At 43.5% G+C, this 21196-nt stretch overlaps 1 long non-coding RNA gene across 8 annotated transcripts in view; it reads right to left on the bottom strand.

The window, feature by feature from the left end:
- The window catches only part of LOC127018057 (uncharacterized), a 30983-nt gene extending 10287 nt beyond the window's left edge, over positions 1-20696 (bottom strand). For 3 of the 8 annotated variants that reach the window (XR_007766688.1, XR_007766689.1, XR_007766692.1), the window contains exons 1-4: positions 17829-17919; positions 12549-12694; positions 11641-11825; positions 2982-3046 (exon numbers count right to left, since the gene is read on the bottom strand). This is a non-coding gene — a long non-coding RNA (uncharacterized LOC127018057). Of the gene's footprint in view, positions 1-204; positions 1477-2981; positions 3047-11640; positions 11826-12533; positions 12695-17828; positions 17920-20669 lie in introns of those variants that run through there. The other 5 variants (XR_007766691.1, XR_007766694.1, XR_007766695.1 and 2 more) reach the window with 5 other exon arrangements.
- Positions 20697-21196: the final 500 nt, after the last annotated feature.

The following is a 21196-nucleotide window of genomic DNA, read 5'->3' as shown; positions in this document are numbered from 1 at the left end:
CTCCAGTTAATACCCACCTGACTGAAGGCAACATACCGTACACATGTAGCTATATGGAACAAGTTCGCTTTCTTTTGAGAGATTTTATAAACAAGTAAAACCCCCCAAAAGTCAACAAACAAACAAAACCCCCAAAACAACCCCCCACCTCCAGAAAACCTTTGAATAATGCGCTGACCCAACCCAACCCCCTCACAGCTCCCTCCATCAAATGGCATCTACAGTGCCGTTTCCCAGTTTGGAAAATATCGGAAGTTCCAGTATTGCCCTTCAGGAGGCTGGGCTGTAATCCCCCCTTGCCAGGGCCAGGAGAGATACCTTGCACCAACATCCTTCCCCAGCCACCCGGGCACAGCACAGGGTGCCAGCACCCACTGCCTCAGCACCCACTGCCAGGGGCGCAGGCAGTCTTGGGGCATTTTACTGAAAACTGATGGGAGTCAGCCAAGACTTATCTTACTTCACTTCAAAAGTTCATTTTAAAGATTAAGATAAGCTGGAGAGGATAAGCCGGGTGACAAAACCAATCTGCATTGTGATCTGCTCTCACGGACCCAAGAGCAAGACCCGGATAAAATGTCAGTCCTGAAAGGACCAAGGTCAGGAGGAGATGTCCAGCCCCATAGCAAACAGAGAAAACAGCGGACCGGGAGAGCTGAGCTCGGAGCCTGCCGCACCCTCGCCAAGCAGGAGGATGCAAACATGCCTCAGGTCATCTTCCTTCATATTTTCAGAACCCGGCACATGCCGCTGCCACGTGAAAGCGTTGATATGGAAAGCACGTTCCAGGAGGATGAATCAATATGAGGAATGCTTCAGCATGCTTTTCCTTTGGGCAGTTCACCCAAATCCAGTGGGCTGCAGTCACCGCGCTGCCAGACCTTGACTCTTATTGATTGCAATGGGAGCCAGAGGAAGCCCCAAGAAATTCTGAAGTGACAGGGCTGGCTGGGCTGGGCTCAGCTGCCCGGGCAGCAGTGCCTGCACGTCCCAGAGCCCCAGCAGGGACGTCTGGGGGAAAGGACATTGTCTGCACAGGTTGGTTTGGGTGGTAGGGTTCAACAACGTCTATCGATAACACAGTGCTACTGAAGTATATTCTCTTTTTGTAAATATTTTTCTCCCTGTGTTCATGGTAAGCTTACAGTTTACTCTGTGCTCTGCAGCTCTGCAAGTGCTGTCCTCCTCTTCCACTTTTGCCTCCTTGGCGCTTAACAGATGTACATGAAATTTCAGTAAACTGTGAAATGAACTGTCATTCAACAAAGCTAAGCTTTGAATAATGTGTGCCTACTAATACATATTGCCATCAGCTTCTAAAAAACAAAATCCTCGTCAAAATCGGTAGGTCCTTCTGAAAATTTAATTGTAGAACAGATTTTTAAACCTACAGATTTGATTTTGCCACTCGTTGCCAAAGAGGGGTATCCATAAGTGCAGAAGTCAAATCCTTTCCACTGATCCTAATGGCAAATGCTAAGAAGAAGAAAATGAGAACATTAAACCCTGCTAAAAGGATCCAGATGACTTACCATGCTACAGTTTCTATTATTAAATGGTATTTTTCCTGCCTGAATAACATTAGGATGCTTAAATGCTGCATACTAGTGATCCTGATTAGTTGTACGTCTTGAGGGATGTCTGAAGGATTCAGATAACTAGTGCTTGGGATTACATTTAATTTCTATATGAATTTTGGATTCAGGGGAGACAAATGAATTTCAGATTACCCAAAACTTGGATAACAAGGTTTCATGCATTCAAGGCTTGCTGACATTAAGGAGTTGCCCAAGAGCTATTCTGCATTTTATGTGTAATATATCAACAAATGAAAGAAAGATTTAGAAAGAAGTTAATAATGTTGGAAAGTAAGCAAAAGAGGACCTATAATGAAGTACATTTTGCACGTAATTCAGAAATAAGAGAAGCGCATTAACCTGCTGGGTGAGAGTGCTTCGCAATTCCTCTCTAATTGGATTCAGACTGGAGACCCTCCAGGCCTTTCTGCATCAGCAGGGATTTTACTCCACAGGTAAACCAGCTCGCTTGGAAAAAGTGGCAGCGAGGAGGCTTTATGGGGAAGATGCTGCAGCTGCGTTTTTTTTCTTGCACATTCACATGTGCAGTGAGACTTTCAGAAAGACCTAAATGGCCATAAAGGCTCAGCTGTGTTCGGTGCTTTTGAGAATACTGCCCTGGATACACGCGTGGCCAGCGCAGGCTAATAACAGGGCTTCACGGGAAAACGCCCCCAAATCTATTACAAGTGCTACTACTACATGGGGAACTTCAAAGAGCAGCTAGTGAAAGCAGATGTTTTCTGACTTCTAAAATATTGACATCGTATTAAAAATAACATTAGATAGCAGAAGAACTTAATACAAAACAATTGAATTACAGTGCCATACGACAAACACTAGATCAGCAGAAGCAGATGGATTCACACAAACATTACAGTTGTACCCCAAAGGTGACACTGGTGTTGCCACCCGCGGCGCGTACCAGGCAGAGGGGAACGTGCGACCCAGCCAAGACCCTCGTCCCATCAGTGGGCGCAGAGCCGCTCGGGAGAGTTTCCAAAACTCAATGTGATAGCCTTTATAGCAGTTTATTTGGTCTGAGATAAAAACAGTCCGGATATAAATGAAGACAGCTGTCATTTGAGCTGGCCAACTGCCTCTTGAGCTGCTACATTTTTTCTTTTAAGAGAAGGAAAACCAAATCCCAAGAAAGCCGGCCAGCCCTGACTTCAGACCAATACTGGTAAAAAGTGTTGGCTTTCAATGCACTTGGAAGATTTCCCCCCTCCCACCCAAAGTGTGTCAAACTTCAGATACGGTTTCCAAGGGGTATTAAGAGTATGCACTTCCATGCCTTTGAAATATTGTATTTAAGAGGTTAAAGATGCTATTTTACCAGCATCTATTTACTCCAAATGGACCCAGCTTTTGATATTTTGTCTCTATATTAGATGCTCTCACCATCAAGCAAATGCGTCATCTTCACCGCAGTCATTTCTTCTCACTCCATCACAGTAGCAAAGATCCTGCAGGCCAAAAAAAATACTGCTTTACACTGTTAAAACGCCTTGGTCCCCAAGCAGTGCTGTAACACACACCTGATTCTCACTGCTCACGCCAGGGAGCCTGCAATTCCCGCACTTTCTTAACCAGCAGAAAAAGGAAAAGGTGACTTAAAGAGGATGAAATTAATTTCTCATTAAGAAAATAGACGGGGTGTTTAAAAACCGGAGTAATTGCACAGGATGAAGGCTGAGCTCGGCTGACTGAAAAATTGACCATCGCAAGGACTGAAGCCCCAAATACCTGTTTGCTCTGCTGACAGCTGTGCTGCCCAAGGATCAGCGAGCCAGATGGGAAGACGCAGATGCTGAAAAGCCAATGTAACCTCACAAGTAGGCAACAGGGAAAAAGCAAAGGGAAAAAAGGTTGTCAATATTAATGGAACATCAAAACATCCAGGAACATCGACACCAGGTGATCAAAACAAAACAACCAGACAAAATCCCCTGCCAGTTAAGAAGTCGCAATAAATGTGAGATAGCAGCAGGAGTTATTGATTTCAGCCCCGGCTGCCTGGGGAGGCGAGCTGGAACAGCGCAGGCTACAGACGTATTCGAAGCCGTAGAAGTAACTCACCGCATGTTCTTCTGAGACCCAGCGAACCACAGAAGTACCTACGCATGGCTGCTCTCCAGCATCACATCTCAATGACAGCCAGCTTGCTTCTTCATCAAAACAGTGACAGATACAGCTTACTGCATTGACTTTATAACTTCATTGTTTGGTTTTTTTTTTTAAATGCTTCACCACTTATTTACTCTTATTTCCATTTGTTTCAATGGAATGGTGACAATATAAGCACACAAGAACAATCAAACACGAAAATGATCAGAGTTTTACCAGTCGGTTACTACTGGAAGGTGGCAAGTTTATGGGAGAAATACAGCAGGTGGGTTTTTATTTCTTCCTGTACTAAAAAAAAAACAAATAAAACCCCAAAGTTTGATCCCATTCTTGCAAGCAGCCAGGGAAAAAAATTTTGAAGTTATAGCACAAGTTGAATTCAGTCAGGCAGGTGGACAATACGTTTCTGCGCAGCACAGCCTCGGCTCCGCACCCCAGGAGCGGAGGGACAGGGATGGGGACGGAGCCATGCGAGCCCCCGGTCCACCACCCTTTCCTGCAGCCTCAAACTCATCTCCTCTCCCTGTCGAGGTGCCTAAATAAAAAATTTTCGTTCTGGACTGGATTATCTGAGGCATGACTTATTTGGCAAGTCCAGTCTGAGACATTTTATCAAACAAAAATATTATCTTTACCCCTTATAAATCCAAGCTGCTGCTGTTCTGCTGACAGCTGCAACATCAACAGCATCTCATTGATGAACCAAAGCCAACACGGGCCCAAAGATTTCAGTCTAGAGGGACTAAATTAGAGCAGGATTAGTCCTAAGGAGGAGAGGGATCTCCTCTTTGCCTCTCCGGCCCCACTCGGAGCAGACGTGGGGCAATGCTTCGTGGAGCGTGGGAGCCGGAGAAAGAAAGAATACAAGAGCGGTCTGCCACCCGGTACAGGCAGGTAAGCACAATCCAGGGAAAAAAACAAAATGGATTTTTTTTTCCAAGGAGGAAAAAAAGTTCTGGGGGTCTTAATATCATCATGTACTCAGCTGTGTCATGGCAGCAGAGCCCCAGGTGTCATAGGGAGTTTTTACATTATTTGGTACTGTTTTGATAGATCTCATTTTAATAGATCAAGCCTCTTTTTCATTCATTTAACATAAAATTAAGGTAAAAGCAGACATACTTACAAACATAGGAGGTGAGGAAAAAAGTCAGATTTATGTAACATCAGTGCCACACCTCCCTGAAATAAGGGCCTGTTACAGTTGACACCAAATGTGCTTCTGACAAAGTAAATAAAAGCAAATGCCTGCAAGGGGCAGCTAAAACCCTGTCCCACAGAGCCACAAGACTACAAGCTGTTATTACCCAGGGAGTGAGTCAACACCACAAAAAATAAACATAACCAAAAGAAATCCTACCATGAAACTGAAGGACACAGAGAAAGGAAGAGAGGTTTGCAAGAAGCTGCCTTGAGATACACTGTCGGACACTGGAAGCGCCTTGAATATCTGCCCTTCATTTTTAAATCTTTTTCCCCCTTTAGAAACTTGAGTTTCATGATGGAAATCCCCATTTGCCCTGCCATTTCTAGCCGCCTCATTGCCTAGGGGGGACACAGCAAGGGCACAGCTATACCAGCAGCGTTCATGATGCCGTCAGGCACGTACTGGTCCAGAGCGGGCTCAGCACTACCTGTGCACCCAGACATGGGTACGTTTGGGACAGTGCCTGCTGTACTGTAGACAATATGAAAATCCAGTCCTGAACTATCCTTGTCATCTCTAGTGCCTGAGATGCATCATGAAGACATTAACATCTGCTAGATTACTGTAGAAAATAAAAGCAGAAAAGAAATCAACTCCCACTAGGTTAATTTGGAAAAAAAAAATCTGTATATGTCCCTTGATATGAAATATGGGAAGTAGTATGTCCTGTCAAAAGCAGTCAGTGTTTCCTTCATGGAAACTGTATGCATCGCACACTGCTGTTTTCCAAGACCCATCCCTCAGACTGCCTCCAGGCTCGAGGGGTTTCCAGCTGGACCCCACTCTTACCCTGCTGCTGAAGCACAAGGATAATTTTAGCTCAGATTGCATTATATAAAAGAGTCGAGATAATATACTGCTTCTGGGAAGGAAACGCATAAATGTATTTTAACATTTAGGCAGCAAAAAGGAACAAACACAAGCAAATTCACAGAGAGGTGTGATTAATACAAAAATTGCTCATGAGTCAGCTTAGTTTACTAGTTTTTCCAATGTCAAATGCATTGAGCACTGTGCCATATTGTGGCATGCAGCAAGCAGTACATCTTTTACAATTTTAAGAGCCAGAGGAATATTTAATGTAGACCTTTAGTACATGGTCAAGCTCGAGCAACCTAAAGAGCAGCAATCCCTCCCCTATTAGTCAAGGAGCACGGTCCTGGAGAAGAGACATGGCCTTGATTTCCCGGGCTGTACGACACCGAACCATGCACTGGAGCCAAGAAACTCTTCTTGCATTCATCACAAGTTTCTGTAGTCTCAGACAAAGAAAGCCTCCACAAGAAAAGGTAATTTAGGTCAGTCAGATGAATGTATATTAAAAACCCAGAGATGGGTTTCAGAAGTCTGGATTCAGAAGCCAAAGTATAAATTAAATGCTTGAGGAAATATTATTTACACATTGTGTTTTCAGAGAGCAGCAAAACATTGTTCTAAAATGATGTTTCTAACCCCTTTTGATAAACTGTGTATACAAAGAATAAATTTAAAGTTAGATCCGTGAAGGCTGTCAAAAGCTACAGCATTTATTTACAGGAAAGAGGAACAATATTTTGACTTCTCTTGAGCAACCTTTCAGGAAGGGGAGCTTTTTGTGACTTAAATGTACAAAGAAATGCCACATTAGTCAAGGGTCTATTTCCCCACTACAACAGGAGCATTACTTTGCAATGACCTCCAAAAGGCCTCTATTTTTCACCATGGGTTGGATCGAGCATACAGTTAAAGCCACTGCCAGCCTCAGCTGGTCATGTCTAAGCAGCATTTCAAAAGGTGCTTTTTTTTTTTCTTTTGAAAAGTTATATGAACCGCTTTCTGGTATCCCACAATTACAGATTTACCTACTTTAGGATGGCACAACACACCTCATGTAAAACAGAGTGATTTTCTTTCATGAAAATCAGTTAGGGAGATAATAATACAGAAACAAAGAAAGCAAAGCAAGATGCATCACTGTAGCCAATGACATTATTATATGAACAATTTAAAGAACAGAGTCTTCAAAGACCACGAAGGGCCAGTCCCATTGAACAGGACAAACCCACATTTCAGAGAGCACCTGCCGGGCACAGCTCTCTAAAATTAATAGAGGCACTTTTGCTGCCTTAATGTTTAAGTCTTCCTTAATCAGACTAAAGCTTCACTGAGGGTCTTGCTCAGAAATGACGCACTAGTAAGAGAAAAAAAAGCAGAGAGCACCTGCCTGGAGAGAGACACATCATTCAGAGCCCTCCTGGCCAGGTTTGCTTTCCCTGCCAAAGGGACCGGGCGGTTTTAGTCCGATGCTCCCCAGAAGCATCTCCATGAAGCAGCCCTGGCCCATGCCACCGCGGCCGCTGCCATTCCCTCTCCCAAGGAGAGGGCCACAGAGGGAGAAGGCAGCAGCCCCATCAGCAGCCATGTCAGACCTGAAACCTTTCAAACCTGCCCAAAGGCAATCCCCCCACGCCTTGCAGCTCACCGCAGGAGCGCAGCACAGCTGGAGGGGCACAATTTTGAAGGACTCCTGCAGCTATTATGGCTGTTTTTCTGGTTTACTTTTCAGGGATATTGATGCATTTGTTATGATACTAAAGCTGTATTTTTTTATAGTTCCTGAGGGGTTAATTTGGTGGGATGTTGTTATCTTGTTTGTTAGACTTGATTTTTTTTAGACAAGACCTGAGATACCTCAGTTTTATTTTGTGTCTCTTCTGTGTTGAATAGGCTTCGCATGGGTGTGCAGCAGGTCTGCAAGCAGCATTTATTTCCACCCCCAGTCCATCACTGCCACATTCGTTCAAGCTCTTTCCTCCACCTCCTTTTTATGACTGTAATCGTGTGATAACTACACGGTGTATTGTTGCTGCATTTCAGTGAGAGATTGTAGACCTATTTCTTGCTTGAAGGACACATCCACGCACAAGCATAACTTACCTGGTTTTCTCTTCCAGAAGAATAAATCTTATCTTACCTGAAAAGCATGAACCTTTTTTTCATTTTTCACTTAAACAATTACCTCAAGTCAGCCAGCTGAAGTTAATCCGGTTCAAATGGGGGTGACCACACTGCAAAACCACTATCCCAGAGTGATGCGATCAGCAGTACCAAACGGTTGAATTAGCATCTGATGAGCTGTGCTAACATGAATTACAGCATGTATCTGTATCCCAGCGCATCCCTATTTCAGGCTTAGCAGGACTCCAGCTTCAGCCTCCGTTCCCTGGTGGGTGGGCTGACTCAAGTTTTAAGCACCGCTTTGCTCAAGGTTTTCATCTGTAGGCAGGAGATCAGCAGCAGCAGCAACACTGAGATTATGTTTTGAATGAAGGCTTCAATGAAAACATGTTTTCACTCTTCCTTCTTAGCCCACATTTAATATGTATTTATTTTGTAGCCAGTCACACTTTAACCACAACTACTTGGAGCCTATTGGCCAAAAGTTGAATCCAATTTTAAATTCACAGTTCCAGCACACAGAAATTCTAGACCTGAGGAAATCAAGATGCTGAAGAGCTGGTTTGGGGACTGTTCCTGCCATAAATTCTAAAAAGTTAATTTAGACAAAAAATCTTTAGAATTATATTCTTTATAACAAAAGTTACAAATTTGGTTAGACTTTGGAAAGACTTTAATTTTACTTTTCTAATCCTCACTGAGAAAATACCCTTGTGATTCAGAAGCCTTAGCACTCACCAGTGGAGCTTGATAATTTATCTTCAGTAATGGTCCACCCCACTGTTCTAGTTTCTGCTCGGGTAATATGTTTATTGCAGCTTGTGGAGTGCTACCATTTATTTATGTTATGACCCTAGTACTAACAGATATGAATGAATGGGACAAGTCAGACAAGACTGGTAGAGTTGCTCTTCTCACTGTCCTCAACAACAGCAAGAAGAAAAGATCATGTCGAATATCTATAAAAAGAAGGAAAGGTACAGAGGTTTGAACTGAGCAGCAGATGCTTTGGCACGTGAAAGCCTCTATAATGTCTTTAATGGAGAAAGTAAATTTTACTGGGAGCATTCAGAAGACTGGCTATTTATGTCACTTGGGTTGTGAAAGAGGCAGGTACATGTCTTCACAACACCTGATCCCTACTTTTCCTGCTTCAGAAGTAGGATTCAGACCCAGGTTTCATGGATGGTCTGCGCTTTCCAGGATGGAGCCGTATAAGATCATTCACAATAATTTTGGGGAGTGGCACTTGCAAGTCAATGGCTTTCCCATTGCAGCAATCCCACATCTGCCTGCAAAAAACCATGCCACCTCCAGAAAGGTGCCCGGAGATGCCAGCAACTGTCCTGGAACTGGGGACAGTTTAGCAGGAGAAAATGGTAGTGCTACAGCTCTGCTTGGGAAACCCCATTTGATTCTTGGCTGCTAAAGTACTTAAAAATTGATAGGGAAGGAAACTTTTTTAACACAGCATGACTTCATCAGGTGATTGTACAAAATAATTCAGGCTCTATTCCTTTGTCTCTTGACATTTGATTTTGTACTACATGGCAGATTCTTCTCTTCACACACAATCTCTCGACGCTGGCAAAAGTGAAATACAACTGATGTAGAACATAAATCAATATAAACTAATCCTAGGCAAATGTTCAGAATAAGAATATTTGCCACTTTTTTATGTCATGATTTATAAGTTTTACTGCCATTGCCACTCTTATTATGCAATATGCTCAAGCTTAAAAACTACTAAGAGGGCTATGTGCTCTCCAGTGCAAGGACAGTAAGTAATGAACTTGAAATTATCAGACTTGCAACATCTAAACTCATGGGGGTTATACAAGCTGCAAAACATTTGGCTCCACTTCAGTGAAGACTTATTTTATAGCCTTTAGTAGTAAAACTCACGAGCAAGAAATAAGCTCAATTCCCAGTCCAGTTAAATATCCAGGAAACCCGAGAAGCAGCTCAAGCCTGCAGCCCAGAGGACATCCCAATAAAGCTTCATGGAGGAACACGCTGCCACGCACTCCAGCTCAGGACCAGACAGGGCACAGGGATCTGCTGCTCCTGCAGGCATGCGAGTTTATGGCTTTTAGAGAATGTAAAGCTCATGGTGGAAGCTAAGAGGTAAGTACAAGGAGTAAGGTCATTCTTTGCACAGGGAACGCAGAGGTTTTCCTCCTGTCTTCCCTTATCACAGTCAGAATATTTCATTTCAGCAGAAGGTCCAGGGAGACCACTTTTAGGAAGGAAATGGCAGCATTTGGGGCCAGATTTCTTAAATACACTTAGGTGCCAGAAAGTGGAATTCTCATCTATTAAGAGCTAGCTTTAAATATACTCCACAAGAGTGAAGCAGTCAACCACCTTTTTTTCAGGACTGTTAGTATATTTTACACATAAATGGACCAGAACCCCCAAACTCCCTGTGCTGTTCCCCGTTGCATTAATATTTCCTCCTGCTTCTCCTCCTTAGCCCAAGGGACTCTGAAGCCTTTCCCACAACAGGACAGGTCGGGGGTCCCTTTCCCAGCAACCACCAGTTAGTAAATCAGGCAGCTCCCAAGAGAGTGAGAGGTGTCTAGTTGAAACTACTCAGGCAGAAGAGATATAAAGTCTGTTCTTACATATTTCATCTCAGCAATTCACCACCAAACTATTTTGCAATGAAGAGGACAAACTGAGGGAAAATAAGCAACACATCCTCTAGAGGGGTCATGCTTTCTGGGTCTGATCTCGCAGGTTTTGATGGAATATGTTTTGAGAATAGTTAATGGTCAAGCTTGCTGGGTAAGGGCCTCATTCCTGGGTCCCTCTGTTCAAAGCACAGCTTCAGGAGCTTGGAGAAGAAAGCCAAAGCGAGAGAGACATCCCTGTAGTTTAGTGCAGCTGGTTCTATGTACCAGCTAAGCAGATGTTTTCAGAATATATACATGTGTGCGCTCAGCCATATGTATTGAAGTTCGAGCTCACTCTCACAGGCATAGTTACCCTTAACTTCTCTGCAAGCATACCAATTCCCCTTGGAGCATAGCTGCAGCAGTCTGATGTGGGTACTTGCCTGTTAAGCCCTGGATCCCAGGAACATGCACGAGTCAGTTCAGCTTTATGGAACTAATTATGATCAGTGTAGACTGTATAACAGCTTGAAAGTTAGGAATTAGTCTTTTCCTGGGCTATCATTTCAACCAGCAACAGAAAGGCCCTTGCCAGTTACCAATTCTTTCAGCATCCACTTGGACCTTCCCCCAGCAAGTCTCTACCACGGTCTGCACGTAGCTGTGAACATGGGGCCTCAACACAAATTTGTATCGGAAGAGTAAAATTAGAGAGCACAGTGCAAGACCATACATCACCAGCAAAAGAAAAGATAGTTTTCCTGGAAGTGCTATCAGTAAAGATCCTAAGAAGCACTGACCATCCTTTTTTTTTTTAATCTCTACATTAGCTCATCTGTTCCCATCTCTCAACTTTTTGTTGGTGATTCTGTACTTTCTGCACTTACTATTGACCTCTTTCCACTCCCTCGTTGCGATATGGGGCCCTTTGTCCCTAACAAGCATATTAATGCCTTTCAGCTGATGAAGCACTGCAGGAGCCATCATTATACAAATCCCATATACCTGAAGCAATGTGAAATGAAATACAAGCTTTGCACCTCAAGCACAAGCAGATGATCCACAGCCACTGGGGTTGCTGGGGCAGGGAGAGACACAACCAGGCACATCACAGATAAAATGGACCCATGCAACATGGAACATCACAAAATTAGAAGTTGCATATTGTTACCTCTTTCTTCTCTGTGTGTTCCACTGCAGCAGCAATCAGGCCTGTCCTCAGTAAGGTAGCTCAGGTACTGAAGCAAAGCAGGCTGCAATGTCGGCTCTGTGCTGGAATAACGGCTGCGGGATGCAGCCCAGAGCTGACAGTCCGCTCCCAGAGCGACAGATCCATCAGCACCCGGCACCCTCTTGCTGCAAAGAAACACCAAGTCAGGACCTAAGAGGCTGGGAAGTGACTTCCTTCAGAAAAAAATAAGGTGGACAACGCAAGGCAGGCATTCCTCTTAGATACTTTAGGAGCACCTATTGCCTCATCACCTAATGCACTGCTGATTTTCCTGATCCTGACAGCACCTCTCATGAGGATTAGCTGTCCCTTTAGAAGAATGCCATAATTTTGATAGCAAAATCTCTGTTCTTACTCCTTTCTGGACCTCTAATAAGCTCTTTCTTGTCCTCTGTATTGCAGTAAAATTAAAAGGCAAGCCCGTATTTTCTTCCTTAAATGTCATTTTTTCAATGCTGTGGCAGGTACACTAGATTTTTTCCCCCCATGTACATCACTAGGTACCCAGAGAACTGCCAAAGCTGGGAAAAGTCTAATACATCAGCACTTACACTTCTGACTCTTTCAGTTCAAAATTTTGTGGGTTATTTTTGGGGGTGGGGTTTTTTTGTTTGGTTATTTTGGGGTGGGGCTTTTAATACATTATTTCACACCTCTATTTTTCCACTATCACAGTGGCTTAGCAATGTGCTTGCTGTCAGGGCCCCGAGGGTGCTAATAAGCCCCGATGTCCCTGCTCAGCCTCCCCACCACCGGCTCAATCTCAGCCCAGGGCCATAGGATGCCGGTCCCCAGCCCCGCCATGGCCCTGGTTCCCCCCTCGTTCCCCTCACCAGGTCACACCAAACCTCTGACATTCAGCACATGGAGCTGCATGTGCTGTGGCAAACACGGTTCAAGATTTGAAGAAACACTGAGAAATGTAGTGGACAGACTTAGCAGGAACTGGTTACCAGCAGCATGCACAGGCAGGCAAAGTATGGTTTCAGTAGTCCTGTTAATCAGAGCAATAAGAGAAAAGGAAAAGAGAATGCTACTGTAAGAATACATGCAATCAGACATGGGATACAAATTTTAACAAAGGGTTTGTGTCATTGAAGAGGGATAGCAGCAGCAGGACCTCAGGTGTCCCGGTTGTCCTTGGACAAGCACAGAGACACTTTTGGTACGGTCTTTCTGGAGCAGTCACGCTGGAGAGCAACGGTTTATCCATCAAGTGCATTCACAAGTTAGTGCTCGTACTGTAGAGATGGAGATTTTTGTCTAGCCTGCAGCTATAAGAAGTCCCATATTTTAATGTCTTTCCAGCTAGCATCAGCCCATCACCAGCCATTTCACACAACTGATAGAAAAGGTCTTACAACCTCCTGCAGGGTTTGTCTCCCCGTTTGCAGATACAGGGGCTATTTCCTCAGCTCCCGATGCAAACTCATTACCAGTGTGGGGAGATTCACAGCCGCTACTGCATCTAACAAATCACGTGTGCTTGGGAACTGTGTGCATTTTATATCGAGCAACAATTAGGTAAATCAGAAGTAATCCCAACAGCGGACACCAGAGCCAGAATTTCTGTCCCAAAGCTACAGCTGTAAAGCCGCTCCTCGATGCGGGCTCCCTCATCCCTCCCCGCCTCCGCAGAACAGGTCCTCCAGGCCCAGCAGAAGATTGTGCTGGGGTCCCACAGGATGCAGGAGCTGTTTAATCTGGATCACAAGGGACTTTCGTGGAATTTAGGGTCTGGGCCCACACCCGAGTGGCTATGCATTTCGGCAGAAAGAATTACAGGCACAGGGGGAATTTTCTGTCTAAAAAGATGATCATCAAGTTTTAGGTGCTACCAGTGTTAGCTCCCTTCTCAGGGCTTGCCTATCAAATCATGGGTTTGAGCTTGCACAGCAACTGCATATTTATACCTACTTCACTGGATCAGGTCTGGAATCACCTATCATCTCCTTTTGAAAATCTGCTGCCCTCCAGGAATGGGCATCATAAAACTGGAGTAGAGTAATAAGTGGGCAACGAGAAACATACAATTTGCATATATTCGCTGTATTATTTAAACTAACTAGTGCTTTACCTTTGTGACTATTCCAAATTTTTCCACCATCTCTAGGTACTCGAATAATCTTTCACAGAAAAATTAGTCTCCTCATACACCAGCTAATGTCAAAACAAGGTGCTTGCAAATCTAGGCTTGTTGCCTGTTGAAAGCAGTAACAGATGTCCTTTCTGATCATTATTTGTTGCACATATGAACCAGCTACTGAGAGGTTCTAACTCACAGATGCGTTTGTTTGATGCTTCCATTTCATTTGGAAATACTTCTATTGGCCAACTGCAGCAAGAATTGATTTTGCAAAACAGATGGAGATTATCCTGCTGATCACTGGTTCTTAGTCATAGTTCAGAATATTTTCTGTGCTGTTCCTCTAGTTTTATTCATGCAAAACAACCACATTAAAAACCCTCCTACATTAAAATGTAGTAAAAGTTTGATGTTAACCCTTAAGAGCTCCCAAGGAATTCATGGATAAAGCTGATTTTAGCTCTTACTACTCCAGTTTGATGTTGTAGTTGAACCGACATGAAGAGGTGCATACTTACTCTGAGATAAATGCTTGTAGCGGAAAGAAAGCATAGCTCACGCAGAGTGTTGGGCAGACAGGAGTTTGCCCATGCTCCTTTATTAGCTGTAAGCACAGAAGGAAGCAGGAGAGATTTTGATGGTAGGAAAGTGTGTGCTCAACACAGGCAACAGATGTACCATTAAGTACATGCCTCTTGCTCTGCCCCCCAGGACCTGCTCTTGAGATCATCCACTTTAATACCCAAAGTCCTCATGAGGACTAGAGCCACCTGAGCTTAGAGAAAAAACCTGAAATTTTGCCCTGAAAAGCTGAAACAAAACAGAGCAATCAGCATAGGAAACAGAAGTGGAAGAAACACTAGGATTAATAGGCAAGAGTAATAAGACTGCAATGTTATGTAGGCCTACAGTCTGCAAAATGCAGTTCCAGTGAATCCCACACTATGTTTGTTTTTTAAAAAAAACATTTTTATGCAAAATAATGGTGCCCCAGGAACAAGCTGCCAACTAGTAGGAAACAATAAATGACTAGTAGTAGGAAAAATGTGTTCCTGATAATTGTACCTTTGCATTTTACTGCAGAGTCTGAGGCACAAAACACATAGCTGTTGCCTAGACAAATATGATATGCATAAACAAGTATCAGCAGGAGACTCTCAGCACTCGGGGAGAGTGGCTGGAGAAGACACTTCCTGTGCATGGCAATGTTTTTTGGAAGAGTAGCTGGAACACGTTTTGTGTTGATTCATAAATGTGTCATTTTTGGATGGAGGGTGGAAAATGTGAGCGAAGATGGCACTGGAATGAATACCAGGAGTGTGGGAGACAGGAGCAGGGAGAACAAAGGAGAATAACAGAGATAAGTTCAGAGGAAGAGGATACAGCCCTGAGGAACGATAGAGAGGGACGGGGGGAAAGACAGGCATGACACCTTACAGAGTGGTAGACTAGAGATGGAATAAAACCAGAGGAAGAGAAGGGGCTGTGTAGCACTGGCATGGGGCAGAAGGGAGTGATTTGAAACAAACACTAAATAAACATCCAACAGCTGCTTTTAAAGATTTGCTTAACAAGAAACACGCGTGCGCAAAATTATCCCTCAGCCTATGATTGTGAAATTTGTTAGGAAGGATGAAGGTAAAGGGAGGCAGGAGAAACAAGAACAGAAACAGCTCTGGCTGTCCTGCCTCTTCTCCAACCATATGCAGTCCATACTGCACAAAATTCACCTCTTCCCCTGTTTTGTCCTGTGAGCTGCAACCTGCTTGAAATCCCACTTGAAATTCTGCGCTGAAATCTACTTGTATTGGCCCTGCAGTCATTTGAAACCTGAATACAAATTGAACCATCTGCGTGGAGAAGACAAATTCCACTCTACTCCAGTAAAAGCTCCCACATGACAATAAACTTGGTATCCTGCCCTGTAAAATAGTGGTTGCCCAAGTGATTGAATTTTCCTGATGGCCCAGGCTAAAATACATAGCCAAAAGTCTTTGTCAATCTCTTAGAAAGGGGACAAGCACGATGAGCTGCTTGGAAGGAGAGCAAGACATCCCCCGGACAGGGACTCCAGCGAGACAAGGCTGAGCAGTCCAGCATGGACAGTCACTCAACCGAGCTTCAGACGTGGACCATGAGACCATGGCATGGCAAGGATCCCTGCCCGGGTAGCTTCCCAGGGGGCTATGGAAGTTCATGCTTAGGGGAGGGATGGTGCAAGCTCTCCTGCTCTACACCTGGTTAACTTTTGACAAATAAGCTTGCAATAAGAACAATAAATCAGAGCAGGAGCAACTACCAAAATGATGTCAGCTTGAAAGATAATTAAAGTGTGGCAAAGTTTGGTTGTGCAGTAGATCACTAATTTATTTCAGCACTGCAAACAAAATCCTAGCTATTACTTTGTAACCAGCTTTCCAACAGAAGAGAGTCTACCATAAAGCCTACAGAGGACAGCCTGGTAGTATTAGACTTCAGATAACTTTGGGCATTTCAGAAGATGGCTTTTCACACCAGCTTATTGTCTGTTTCCCTAGAAACAGGAATCAGCACCCACTAGCGAAGGAGTTGGAACTTGTGTTAATTTTAGCTCCTGCTGTTCGTTCCAACTTAATTTCCATTTTCAAAGAAACAGACACAAAAGTATTGTAGAATTTCACACTGCCATTTTGCAGGCCACACGCAAACGCTGGATTCATGCAGTTTCACTCATTAAGCTCTGGGTTTATATTAAGCCATTGCAATCACAAGGTGGTCCAGATTTGCTCCTAGCTGAGCCCAAGCTCATACAAGCCTCAAACAGTCCTGGCTGGATTTTCAAGCCAACAATGAAATCCAGGAGGAGAATGTATGCTGGGATTTCATCGGTACAAAGTTATGCAGGGCTTTGCATTGGATGAGTTAGGGCAAAACACACGCTTCAGCCACATCCAAATTTAAAATGTTGTACACTATCTCCTCTGTAGCTTGATCACCTCGGCTGAGTCCAACAGTTGGTTTTCAAAGCCAGAAAGGGCAGCAGAGTCTGAGCAATACCTGGCTGGTTTTTCACATTCTATACAATTCGAAGAAAGCTATGGATATATTCCCTCAGGAATAGACCTGGATGCAACTCACAGCTTTTAATCAAGATTTCCGAAGGATGGTAATGAGCTGCCTCTCAAAGCTCATGATGCACAAATGCAACACCTCAAAGTCAGTCCACCTGAAATTATATCTCCCCAAGTACCTTTACAACTCTTCTCCTGGTGGAGAACTAGCCTTCTCAGGGAACGGAGTTTAACTAAGTGTGCAAAACTTCACTATTTTGACTGAATGAAAAGATGGTTTTGTACTAATATAAGCCACCTAGCTCAGCACATCCCAGTCAGTGGTGCTTTAAACATCACGTCCTTCCTTATTTTGCCTTTATTTCTTTCTGTTTGTGTTTCACGTAAGTTTTAAGCCTATTATGTTGCTAAGCAGGCATAGCTTGAACCTTCAATACCTAATATCAGCTCTTTGCTCCATTATGCTACCTCTCCTTATTGTCCTTATCACTGCATATTTAGGTCTGTGCTAAATGCATGACCTGGTTTGATTTTTGCAAGCTTACCCCTTTTCTTTTGCTTTGCTGCCACTATCCATGCTAGCTCATGCTTTCTGTTGCTTCTGCTGTATGAACTGAAAATAAAAATGGGATCTCAGGTCAAAAGAGCACAACCTGACCAGAGACTCTTTCCTTGCCAGAAATCTTGAATCAGTGGTACATAACTTTGTTTTGACTCAGCTGATGAAGAGCACTTCATTCCCAAAAATAGCGTCTTCTAATCAACTTTACTTACCTACCATCTCATCTCAGGCAAGGTGGGTTTTTTTCTGCAGGCTATGAGAGTTTTACAGTGCTATTACCAGAGATCAAGGACAATCCCACAATTAGGACAATGCAAGAAATCTCAGATCAATTGTGTGGGATGTGTTACACAAGAAACAGCCAGCTGAAGTACCTAGGGGCCACAGACTCCACTCAACCCCAAACACACAATTGTGTCGCATCACTCACCATGGCAGTCTGCTGCGTAAGCTGAAGTTTGGGGGCTTCAGAAGTCAGGTCCTGGGCCAAACCCTCTGGATTACCAACAGGTCTGTTTTCAAACAGTCTGCAGTGATTTAATTGAAGCGCTTCAAGCTCACAGAACAACCATTTTGTTAAAATGTTGCTTCCTTTGGTAGTTGTCTAGCTCACTTTAGTCAGTAGATTAAAATTTAACATAAATGTCCTCACATGTTCTGGCTGAACAAAAAATTTTGACCAAAATTTTATACTTATCATAGACTCATGGTTCAGACTGGGAGGGGCCTTGGAAATAAGCGCATTGTATTACCAGGTGCACTACGTACAGCAAATACTATGTTTTCTTGTGTGAAAGTTCAATAACTGGAAGTGCACTCACATTATTTTCATTGTGCTCCATCTTTTCCACCTCACCATGTGTTGTATTTCCAGCTGTCCTCAAAATGCTTTGGCATCTATTTTTAGTTTTGTCATGTTAAATTTCGACTATAGAGGGGAAAAACAGAAAGAAAATACTACTGAGATGCCACTTTTTGCCCCACTTCCACCAAAAAAGCCTATCTATGGCAGTCTTGCAACTTGTTTCTCAGACAAATCAGAAGTGATGAGCATGCAGACTGGAAACAGTGTTCCACAACAGACCAAAAGTTATTTAGTCAGCTAAAAAAGAACAGCCTGACCAGGCTACAGGGAAAAAAGCAAAAAGGTATGAGAGAGACATGAGCTTGATAAGGTTGACAAGAAAAGGGGATATAGCTCGCTAACATAAAAACCATAAACCACAAAACCTGTTTGCAGGGCATCAATGTGATCTTGGACTAGGCTGCATGACTGTCAGCAGCACATAATTTAATGTAAAAATCCTAGAAACATTAATTTTTAATAATAGCTAGGTAAAGAGAGAAAATAAAGCAGAGTGGAAGTACTTGCTGGTTTTTTATGCAGTATTAATGTGTAGTATTTTTACAGGGTATTGCAGTGCTAAATAAGAACTCAGAAAAATCAAGCTTCAACTATACAAGATTGTTACATGGTCTTTTTTGTGTGCCTTGGAGACCCAGCCACTTTGTAAGAGGAGGAAAATTGAGTTGACTTTCCTTAAACAGGAATGGATTGTTGTGCCTATCCAGTCATTTTAAATTTACAGAAATGTAAGCAAGAAAAACATGGTCCTAAGAAGTTTGCCTGACAGAAGTGAACTGCATAATAAGTGCAATGCTCTTAACTAGAAAGGTTATAGTGACCTACTTCGTTGGTCGAGAAGGAGGGAAAGATATTTTTGCCAAGCTGGAGCACTCGGTGTTTGCTAGAACACTTTCAGGGAGAGTACAAGGGGTGGTTAATGCCATAAACATAGTCACAAGCTAAAAATGGCAGTGTAAACAGTAGGAACAGTCAATACTCTTGTGTATGAGTAATATGATGATGAAAAATAATATGTACAATGGCTAGAATAAGCTATAAAAAGCAACTATAGGGGGAGGGGGAACTCTGAAGCTTTCCCCAGCAGAGCTTTTCCGAAACCCCAGTTTGCACATGAGAAGCCACAGTAATGTAAATAAGAAAAACCGGTTTGATTTTAAAATTAAAAAAAGAACATTCATAATTGTGGATTCTTCTTTTATTATGCAGCTTTGCAGCATAATTTTGGAGTAGCTGGTCAAATGCCAATTAACAGTAAAATAAAGAGCTGTTAACTTGGCCATTGTCTAATTTTAGTTTAGGCAGATAACCAACAAGAAAATGACTCCACTCAGGGGTAAGAGGAGGTCTGACAATAAACTGAAGGAGAAGGAAAAGCTACAAAGAAAAATAAATACAGACTAAGAGCAATGACTTCAGCAGTCAGGGCACGTGCTCAGGATGGCAGAAGAGAGCACGAGCAGCCCATGGCAGACCACGCTCCAGCTGATCAAGAGAGAAGGAACACCCCAAAACCCATTCAGGTGATTAAATAACTCACATGGTCTGGGCAGGCTACACAACAAAATAACCATCAGCAAATGGCATTAACAGGTAGGATACCAGCGCACGTGCGGTACGGGAATACCAGTACTGAAATTCTTTATTATGGGCAGAAAGTGGTAGCCGTCATCTCTGGCTGCACCCTCGTACATGCCACCTCAGCACTGCACAGATCGCCTGTAACAGCACGCAATATCCTTCACCATCTTCCACCACTCCGTGTGCTTCTGGAAGAGACTACCCCTGCTTAAAGCACAGACTGAGTCAAGAACTACTGTCTCACTCGGTTTATGGCTTTCCAGTCAAACAATCTCAGTGTTTTTTTCCTTATTCAGCCCGGTTTTCTATATTACATGCCTTTCTCCCAAGCCTTAGAAGTGCTGTAAACCACCCCGGGCACATGTGAAGTACAGCTCCAGCATCTCAGATCAAGCTGATATTCAGAGGCACTCTCACAGCAAGGTCATTTCTCCCTCAGCTACAGTCTCTTTTCTACCCTGCTCATCTGAGTCACAGAGTGGCTTTTTGAAAGGCTTTCAAGGTTTTTGTACACAAGAAAGGAGCTGGCTTCCCCACTTCTCAAACTATTTTCTTTTAAACTATCACACAGGTTTTTTTTTTAATGCATAGAAACCTACCCATCCCTCCGAGCTGTACCTTGGACCATCCAGCACGAACCACAGCAGTGCCCAGCACACCAGCTAACGTGCCAGGTCTCCTCCGTCAGTAAGACCCCGTACAGCACATCCTCCACACAGCAGAGCCGTGCACAGGGCAACAAGCTCAGGAGAACCACAAACATCTCCCTTAATGACAGCACTCCATACGGCAGGGCTGGGAAGCCCGGGCAGGACAAAGACTCACCAGAGGCAGCATCCCTGCAGAGACCACAGTCCTGGTGCTGGGGTGGTGGAAGCAAACTGAGCTTGCTCCGCTCCTTTTAAATAATGACCTTAATTCTGCATTTACTCCAGCTGGTTCTTCCTTGATCCGCTTCATACTCCCAGCTGTAGTTAACAAGCTCGCACAGGCATTGGGTCTCAAGTTATGTTGCTGCAAGAGTCCACGAAAGAAATTGTGAAGGAAGAACTTGGTTATTGAAGCAGGGACTTTCCCGTCAAACAAAAGCACAGGGAAAAAATTATGAAAGGATTTTGTTCCTTAAATTAAATGCATAAATGAAAACCATGCTGCTATATGTTACATACTTCTGCCACTTCTAGCATGAAAAAGAAATCAAGGACTACTTAAAATAAACATGCTCTACTGTCTAAAGCGTTCCTCTTGCAGTGACTTTGGCATGAGGAGATTTTTGTAGAAACCATGTTTTGGGATGGAATCTCTACGTTTTACCTGCAATAGAGGAAACATTGGCCTGCTGATTCAAGCAA

The sequence above is a fragment of the Gymnogyps californianus genome, chromosome 6 (assembly GCF_018139145.2).
Source record: "Gymnogyps californianus isolate 813 chromosome 6, ASM1813914v2, whole genome shotgun sequence".
Lineage (NCBI taxonomy): Eukaryota > Metazoa > Chordata > Aves > Accipitriformes > Cathartidae > Gymnogyps > Gymnogyps californianus.
The sequence above is the reverse complement of the archived record's forward strand: the minus strand, read 5'-3'. Positions and strand labels throughout refer to the sequence as shown.